Genomic DNA, 8,834 nt, shown 5'->3' with positions numbered 1-8,834 from the left:
GTCAGGTGCTCTAACTGCCAAAAGTATTGGAAGCTGATCGAATGCTGTCACACCCATTCACTATCCTATATTTGGGGCAGGATCATCTCAAGGCTGAAAGCGTTTCTGCAGTCTCTGTAGGGAGAACCCTTGTTCTCTTCACTTTTGTCTCCTCCTGAGAGGTCGCTGAGTCTGGTGAAACATTGCTCTCTGATAAGGGCAGACTTTGGTCTTTCAAATTTCAGCAGCACCCTGTGTGAGACCAAAATTTTGAGCTCCCTGTCTCTTGTATTCCATTCACTCAGCTCAATTCACTACGTCATAGTTACGACACCCTACAGCGCCCCCTAGGCTCAGCTCCCAGTGCAGCAGAACTGGTTGTGCTGCCCTAAGTCTGCCTTGGTCTCTGGGAAGACAGAGTTCCACCCAGCATCTGACAGCAACAGAGTGGACATGTTCAAGAGAGCCTCTGCCAAGTTTGGAGAGGGAAGAGGAGCTTACAGCTCCCATCAAGGGGATGTAGAAGAGAGAGCGGATTTAGGAAGCCCCCACCCATCCTCCCTAGCAGGCTACCCCAATCCCAGCAGAGACCTGTCCCCCATTTCCCACTGGAGTCTTCCCCTGGGGCCTCAGCCAATCCTCCATCTTCTTCATCCTGACACATCCAGTCCACAACACTCTCTCAGGAAGTGTTAGTGATGCTGCCATCAGGATGCTGCCGCCAGGGGGCGGCCCCAGGCCCTCCAGGTGAGCCACTCCTGCTACAGCCTCATCCCATTCTAGCTCTCCCCCCCCCCCCAGATGGACTAGGGATTAATGTGTTTAAGAACTCTGAGAATGAAGTTGCTACTGGACTATGGCACATGTATGGCATTGAAATTCCTGAAATGCGTTGGCAGCCGATTCACCGAAAGCAATACAGCTTTGGCACTTCTGCCAACGGGCCAGATAACTTGACTAAATGGTTGTGCTGATGGGAGCCAGCGCAATGCATACGGCTTATGGAATTGAGCTCCCCCACTCTCCTTCCCCTGCCCCCACCCACCGAAATTGGCCAGGTGGGTTGGGAAAACCCCCAAAGCCACAGGGGAAGAGAGGGAGATTGTTCAGTCTGGAAAGTAGGAATGCTTGAACCGGTGGAATGATCCCCTAATGTAACACTGAATTCTACCATATAATTTTAGGATACTGCTTGCTTGACAGAGCAGCAATCTTCAGATTTGCCTCACTCAGCAATCAGGCCACTCCTTTCAACAACTCAGACTCAGCAATGGCCTAAAAAGAAAATCCCACAGCATTGGGATCCATACCATGCTGATGGAAACAAATAAGTGACAAATCAGTGTCTGTTTAAGAAGGCCTTTTCCAGACTGTCACTATTAGCCAAATGGGATGCCATTGGGTACCAGCAAGTTCAGGTCACGCTGTTAAAGCGGAACAGTTCTCTTGCGCAACACACCTGCCTAAATAAAGAACTGTAAAGAAACTGGCAGGGGTATGCAATAGAAGGAGTATATAATCCTATGCCCAAATCTTTTTCTCTCCTCTCATTTTGCCTATTGTGATCGTTATCCCTGCCTCATCTAGGTGCTCCCAGAGATGAGCGAACATTAGTAGCTAGGTGATGCAAAATGCAATCACAAGGACTTGGCATTGTTTGTTTTGCAGTGGATAACCTGGAGCCCTGCAGATGTTGTCTTGACACTGGCTGAGGCTGACGGCAGTCCTACATCTGGAAGGAGATAGGTTACCCCTCAATTCTTCAGGATATTGGTTATTGTTGGTTTTTTTTGGGGGGTGGGAATAATAGCATTTATCCATCATTTATTACTAAATGTGTCAAAGCCACTTACAATTACAAAAGCCCCACACCCCCCACACCCCCCTAACTAAAAGTGCCCATCCTGCAATAACATGAAAGGACAAATGCTGCCCTATTAAAAGGCTTGGCTGTCTTCATATCCCGTGACCTCATGGTGCCCCCCAAAAGCTGCTAAAGATGGTGCCAGGCACATAGCTGTCAAGCGTCCCTTATTTGGCGGGACAGTCCCTTATCCCAGCGCCGTGTCCCGCTGCTGTCCCTTATTGATGATGTCCCTTAAATTTCCCGGGTTTCAAAGGAAGCAGCTCCTCTCCCTCCCTCCCTGCCGGCCAGGGAGGAGGGAGGCTCCAACTGTGTTGCTTGGCTGCGTTGCTCACCCAATAAGAAGTCTAAGAACGACTGGGGGGTGGAGCTTGCATGCCTTGTGCTGATCAAATCGGCTGCGTTGCCTGGGGACTCGCCTTTGCTCAGCGCTTCCCAGCGGAGAGGTGACAGTGGTTTTCCTTGAGGCTTGAGGATTCGTTTGGCTGCTGGCTGGGCTTTCTGCCTTTGGCTTGGAGGGGCTCAGAAGTTGAACATACCTGTGCCCGGAAAATCCCTTATTTTGGCTGCTGATTCCTTATTTTTGAGGCTGCTGGTCCCTTATTTTCAAATCTGTAAGTTGACAGCTATGGTCAGGCACCACGTCTCTGGAGACAGTGCTCCACAATCAGGGAGCCAACACTGAAAACCCCCATTTTTGTGGGGCTATCCTCTGCAGCTCCCTTGAAGGTTGTGCACAAAGAGATGAGAAATGCATCTGAATGTATTAAAGGCCACAGCACATTATCTTGCCAGAATTACTGCTCTGGAAGCCAGAGTGTTTGCCCAAAGCTGCCATTCTGAAAATGTGATTGGGGAGACGATCTCTGGCCAAACAGTTCAACTCCAAGGAGTCCACTGCCCAACAGAGAGGAATCATGTCCCAGTTAATTTGGTTCATGAGCCAGACCAATGCAGGGGAGCCACCTGTCACAGGTGCTTTTGCTGAGATCATGGTTTTTTTTTCATAGCAGCAGAACAAGACAAGAGACCTCGAGTTATCTCGGTGCTTTAAAATTGTCACTCTTTCTTGGCGGTCAAGCAGGAATTTTTTGCCTGCTTCATATGGTAGAATTGGATTAGTCCTGATTTGGGTAGCTGGCACTCTTTGCTCACTTTGGCAGGAAACACAGACAGGAAAGGTGTAATTCAGGAGACCTTGGTAAGCCCCCTGAGGCATCTGCTTGGTGAACAAACCCTCCAGGTGTCCCTATTTTCCAGGAACATCTCTCTTTTAGAGAAGCCATCCTAGTTTCTGATTCGATCCCGGAATGTCCCACTTTTCCTTAGGATGTCCCTATTTTCATTCCATCGTTCTGCCCGGACACTGAGATCCAGCTCCGAGGGCCTTCTGGCAGTTCCCTCGCTGCGAGAAGCCAAGGAACCAGGCTGCGAGGAACCAGGCAGAGGGCCTTCTTGGTGGTGGCACCTGTCCTGTGGAACGCCCTCCCACCAGATGTCAAGGAAATAAACAACTATCTGACTTCTAGAAGACATCCGAAGGCGGCCCTGTTTAGGGAAGTTTGTTGTATTTTAGTGTTCTGTTGGAAACCACCCAGAGTGGCTGGGGAAACCCAACCAGATGGGCGGGGTATAAATAATAAATTATTATTATTATTGGCAAAATGTTGGAGGGTATGGAGTTATCTGACCCCCTAGCCACCTGAAAGCAATTTTGTATAGGGAAGGTTTTTTTTAAAAAAAAAAAGTTTAATGTTTTATTATGTTTTTATATATGTTGGAAGCTGCCCAGAGTGGCTGGGGCAACCTGGTAAGATGTGTGGGATATAAATAGTAAAATTATCATTATGGAATGGGACATCCCTATCTTCATCGGAGAAATGTTGGAGGGTACAGGTGAGGGGTCAGTTTCTTGACCTACTTGTCACTGCTGGTTGGCCCAAATAGACTAAGAATAGCCTGCTACATCAAACCAAAGTCATATCTTTGGAGCCAGTGTGGTGTAGTGGTTAAGAGCAGTGGACTCGTAATCTGGTGAACCGGGTTCGCGTCTCCACTCCTCCACATGCAGCTGCTGGGTGACCTTGGACTAGTCATACTTCTCTGAAGTCTCTCAGCCCCACTCACTTCACAGAGTGTTTGTTGTGGGGGAGGAAGGGAAAGGAGAATGTTAGCCACTTTGAGACTCCTTCGGGTCGTGATAAAGCGGGATATCAATGTCAGCATTGCCCTTGAGCCAGTGCCACCAACTGGACTCATACACTTCAGCCCCGACTGGGCTAGGCGAGCTGGGTAGCACTTCCAGAGACCACCTTCTGCACAGAAACAGGTCAAAGTGCTGTGGACTCACAGCTTAGAGTTGTGAGCACCGGATTCACTTCCACAAGAAGACAGTCGTCGCACAGCAGAGTATAGCAGAGTCTAGCAGAGTATAAACGACTCAGAGAGCAGCTCTGTAGAATATCTTCTTTATTCTATCTACAACTATTATACAACTATATGCAGAGCTAAATGAGTTCTAAGCATAAATGAATGCTAAACTGCACTGAGTGTCTGCAGCTGCTCTTAGCAGCAACCTTATCTATACACATGATCTCTAACACTCAGTCTCTCTCTCCCCGACACACTGACTGACTGACTCTGATGTGGTGCTGGAGCAGAATAAGTAGAGAGCAGAACACTGCTCCTCCTCTCTGGAGAATCAGCAGACTCATAAGGAGATTCTTGGATATGGGAGGGGTGAAATCTCCTCATCCAAACTCTTTATGTAGTCCACCAACCTCTTTTCACAGTGGCCAACCACATGCCTGAGTGCAATGGCAACTGTCTCTTGGCTTGTGATTCCTGCAAACTGGCTTTCGGAGGCATTCTGGCAGTGGAAATAGAGTCGAAGGAAGGAAGATTTCCTCAGATACTTGATGCTTTGCCCCACCGATTTGTCACCAGTGCAGAGGGGTGAAGCTGACAAGAAGTGCTTGCATATATTTATTGATGCAGGCTATGAGAGGCACAGATCTATGACTTCATGGACCCAGTGAAAGGAGCCAGGGTTGATCTGCCCTATGGGGAAGTCAAAAGGACCATTTCCTTCCATCTTCTTCAGTGAGGCTGCCTGCTATTTGTGTTATTCTGAAGTTTCTCACTGCTTTGTACTAAATACTGCATTGTACTTAATAGCCTGACTCTAATTCCATTCACATGCCTGAGGTCTTCATTCTGATAAGGAGGTGTGGGTGCAAAGGTCACCATTTCTACTCAGTGTGATGGTTTGGAAGCCTGCTTCCTTGACTGATGATATTTGAAAAGGATTCTAGGTTAAGAAAGGAGGATGCTTATACATTCAGTGACATTAAAAATAAAAAGCTATTCAGCATGTCTATCCAGGGTCTCCTGTACCTACTTATTAAAGGAAATGTCACTTGTGGCAGAAATTAATAGACTTCTGATGGAACACTCTTTGCAATCTTAAAGTACATGAATGTTGTTGGAATTTGGATTCTATGGAGCTGCGTAGAAGTGGAGAATAGAAGACCACAAAATACAATTGCCTGGGAGATATGTGCTGGGGTTCTGATTTATTCACCAATTCTGCCTTGGTAATCCTTATGTGAATAGATGAATACTGTCTGGGGAGTCTTTGTAGTCTTCTACAGATGCAATAATATTGGATGCTGAGACTGAGGGATGTTTCTCCAGCAAGAATTAACGCAGCTGTTGAAAGGTATAACAATAAACTTTCAAATTTGAAGACACTTCCCCTAACAATAGCTATGCTAACTGGTGGTGGCCAGGAGTGCCTGGCGTGCTCTGGTCCATGGGGTCACAAAGAATCGGACACGACTAAACGACTAAATGACAACAATACACAGAGCATTCTGGGTGGGGTTTCCAGACCTCCAGGTCTGGCCTGAAGTCTCCAAGTTTGCCTGGCCCCTTCCAGTTGGCAGGTGGAGCGCTTGAATATCCAGGTGGGTGAAAGTATGTATTTAATTACATACATACACATACACATACACATACACATACACATACACATACACATGTATATAGAAGACTGTGCATATAGCTTGCAAGTTTCAGCCTGGCAGGAGCTGGCTGCAAACTATAGCACAGACCCCCTGGTGTGTGGGGTCTGCCCTCTTCCTCTCGCCTCTCCCAATTAATCTGCATCTCCAAGGCTCAGTCCCATGACATCATCAGGAATCGCCTCTATGTCTCGGGGTCTGGGATACTCCTGATCTGGCAACCCTAACTGTGAGCTATGGGGAATATGGACCTTGGAGCAGGACTTTGGGTGCTTACTAAGTCCACAATGAAACAGGGTTAACACCACAAGATTTTCTGCTTTGCAGGGCAGGAATAATAATAATAATAATAATAATAATAATAATAATAATAATAATAATAATAATATATTATTTATACCCCACCCATCTGGCTGGGTTTCCCCAGCCACTCTGGGCAGCTTCCAACAAAGTGTTACAATACAGTGGTCTGTTAAACATTAAAAGCTTCCCTAAACAGGGCTGCCTTCAGATGTCTTCTAAAAGTCTGGTAATTGTTTTTCTCTTTGACATCTGGTGGGAGGGCGTTCCACAGGGCGGGTGCCACTACCGAGAAGGCCCTCTGCCTGGTTCCCTGTAACTTGGCTTCTCACAGTGAGGGAACCGCCAAAAGCCCCTTGGCGCTGGACCTCCAGGTAGAACGATGGAGGTGGAGACGCTCCTTCAGATATATTGGACCGAGGTCATTTAGGGCTTTAAATGTCATCACCAACACTTTGAAGTGTGCTTGGAAACGTACTTCCATAGGGATTGCCACTGGGCTTTCCATAAATCAAAATCTTAAGTGTGACCTGAGAGGCTAGACATAAGAGCATAAGATCTGGGGTGGATCTACTGTGGAATTAATGAAGCTTAAGCTTCAGGGCTCCTAATCCCAAAGGGGCCCCCAAAGCGACTTTAGTCATGCATGTATATATATTTCACTTATTTTCACGCAAATTTTTATTCACATCAGTGACTTTGACATGTGAGATAATCTACTACTGCAACTGTACACTGATTTGCAACGTGGGAGGTCTTCCCACCTTGTTCCCCACACAATTCCCACCTCCACCCTACCTGTGCCTGAAAGGAATGGTTAGAATCCTGCATCTGAATGTTTATTTTCCCCTGCTCCCATTGGTTGTCAGTGCAACTGGCTGCAAGAGGCATCTACCCTATTAGCGCCCACTGAAAGGCACTTGTGCTATGGTGACAGGCCTGTTCCCGGAGAGCAAGATCTGCAGAATGGCTCCCAGAGCAGGATGAAGAGGGGAGGGAAATGGGTAATACAGACATATGGGGGGGAGGACTAGTAAATTCAAATGTTTGGATGGATAATAGGGGAGGTAAACAAACAAACAATGGGGGGAAATGGGCTAATCATCATGGACCAGATGGATAGAAAGGTGAACAGTGGAAGGGAGCAATGGAGAGCCCACGAGGGCTTGTGGGTGTCTGCTGCCGCCTCTTTTTCTTTGCAAAAGGAAATAATTTTGGAGATCATTTTAAACCCTCTGGGTTTTAAAAAATAAAATTGGATTGTTTTATAGGAGATAGCAGAGTTAATAGCTCGGAAGACAAATCTATCCAGTCCCTTGACCACACATTCTCTCTTGTTCACACATTACTAGCATTGCTTTGTTGTTGTAGTTTAGTCGTTTAGTCGTGTCCGCCTCTTTGTGACCCCCCTGGACCAGAGCATGCCAGGCACTCCTGTCTTCCACTGCCTCCTGCAGTTTGGTCAAACTCATGTTCATAGCTTCAAGAACACTGTCCAGCCATCTCGTCCTCTGTCGTCCCCTTCTCCTTGTGGCCTCAATCTTTCCCAACATCAGGGTCTTCTCCAGGGAGTCTTCTCTTCTCATGAGGTGGCCAAAGTCTTGGAGCCTCAGCTTCAGGATCTGTCCTTCCAGTGAGCACTCAGGGCTGATTTCCTTCACAATGGAGAGGTTTGATCTTCTTGCAGTCCATGAGACTCTCAAGAGTCTCCTCCAGCACCATAATTCAAAAGCATCAATTCTTCGGCGATCAGCCTTCTTTATGGTCTAGCTCTCACTGTAAGCATTGCTTACAAAGAGTAAATATAACACACAGTGGTTGCCTTGGTAAAGTGGTGGCGGATGGGCGGGGGCACTGACCTGGGCCACAGATTATGAGTGCCTGATGGCACCCGTGGCATAACGTGATGTCGCGTTATGTCGGCACTGCCGCAGTGGCGCTTCTGGGCCTACAAATCCTGTCAAGTCCAGCCAGCATAGTCATTGAGAGTTATAGTCCAGCAATGTTCAGAGGAATCACATATGCTTTATCCTTTCTGGCGCGTTCCAGCACCCTATTTATTTTTGTCCCTTTCTACTTTTCTAGATCTACAGTATCCCTTTTGAGATTACACAACCGCCTGGATTTATGATACAGCTTGCCATTGCAGTTTTATTCAAGCAGTTAAGACAATTTTTATGGACAGATATTTTACGATTAAAGTTATATTATTGGGAGCAGTACTGGCTCTCATGCCTTTGAACCTGCCCTTCTGTGTGTGTTTTGCATTTTATCACTGTATTTTATTATTTCAGTTTGCATTTTTTAAAATTTCTGTTCTGAGAATTCCAATTGAAAATCAGACAGCAAATTATTTATCTGCAAATGAAAAACACTGCACACAATATTCCATATGCGGCTGCACCATATATTTTTTATGACAATACTGACAACCTAATTTTCAAATCCTAATAATCTCTAGTACATAGTGTGCCATTTTCTATTGTTACCATTCACTGAGTTGATGCTATCCATCACTACTACAAAGTCTCTTCCCTAGTTGGCCACTGCCAGTTTAGGGCCCATCCTTAATTGAGATTATCCCACAACGAAGAACTTGCTAGATCAGGCCAACATCTTGCTCTTGTTAAGTGTAGTGATTTGATTCACTGAAATTGTAAATGCTT

The sequence above is a fragment of the Podarcis melisellensis genome (assembly GCF_964234715.1).
Source record: "Podarcis melisellensis genome assembly, chromosome: 6".
In the NCBI taxonomy this organism is placed as follows: Eukaryota; Metazoa; Chordata; class Lepidosauria; order Squamata; family Lacertidae; genus Podarcis; species Podarcis melisellensis.
This window is presented reverse-complemented; position numbering follows the sequence as displayed.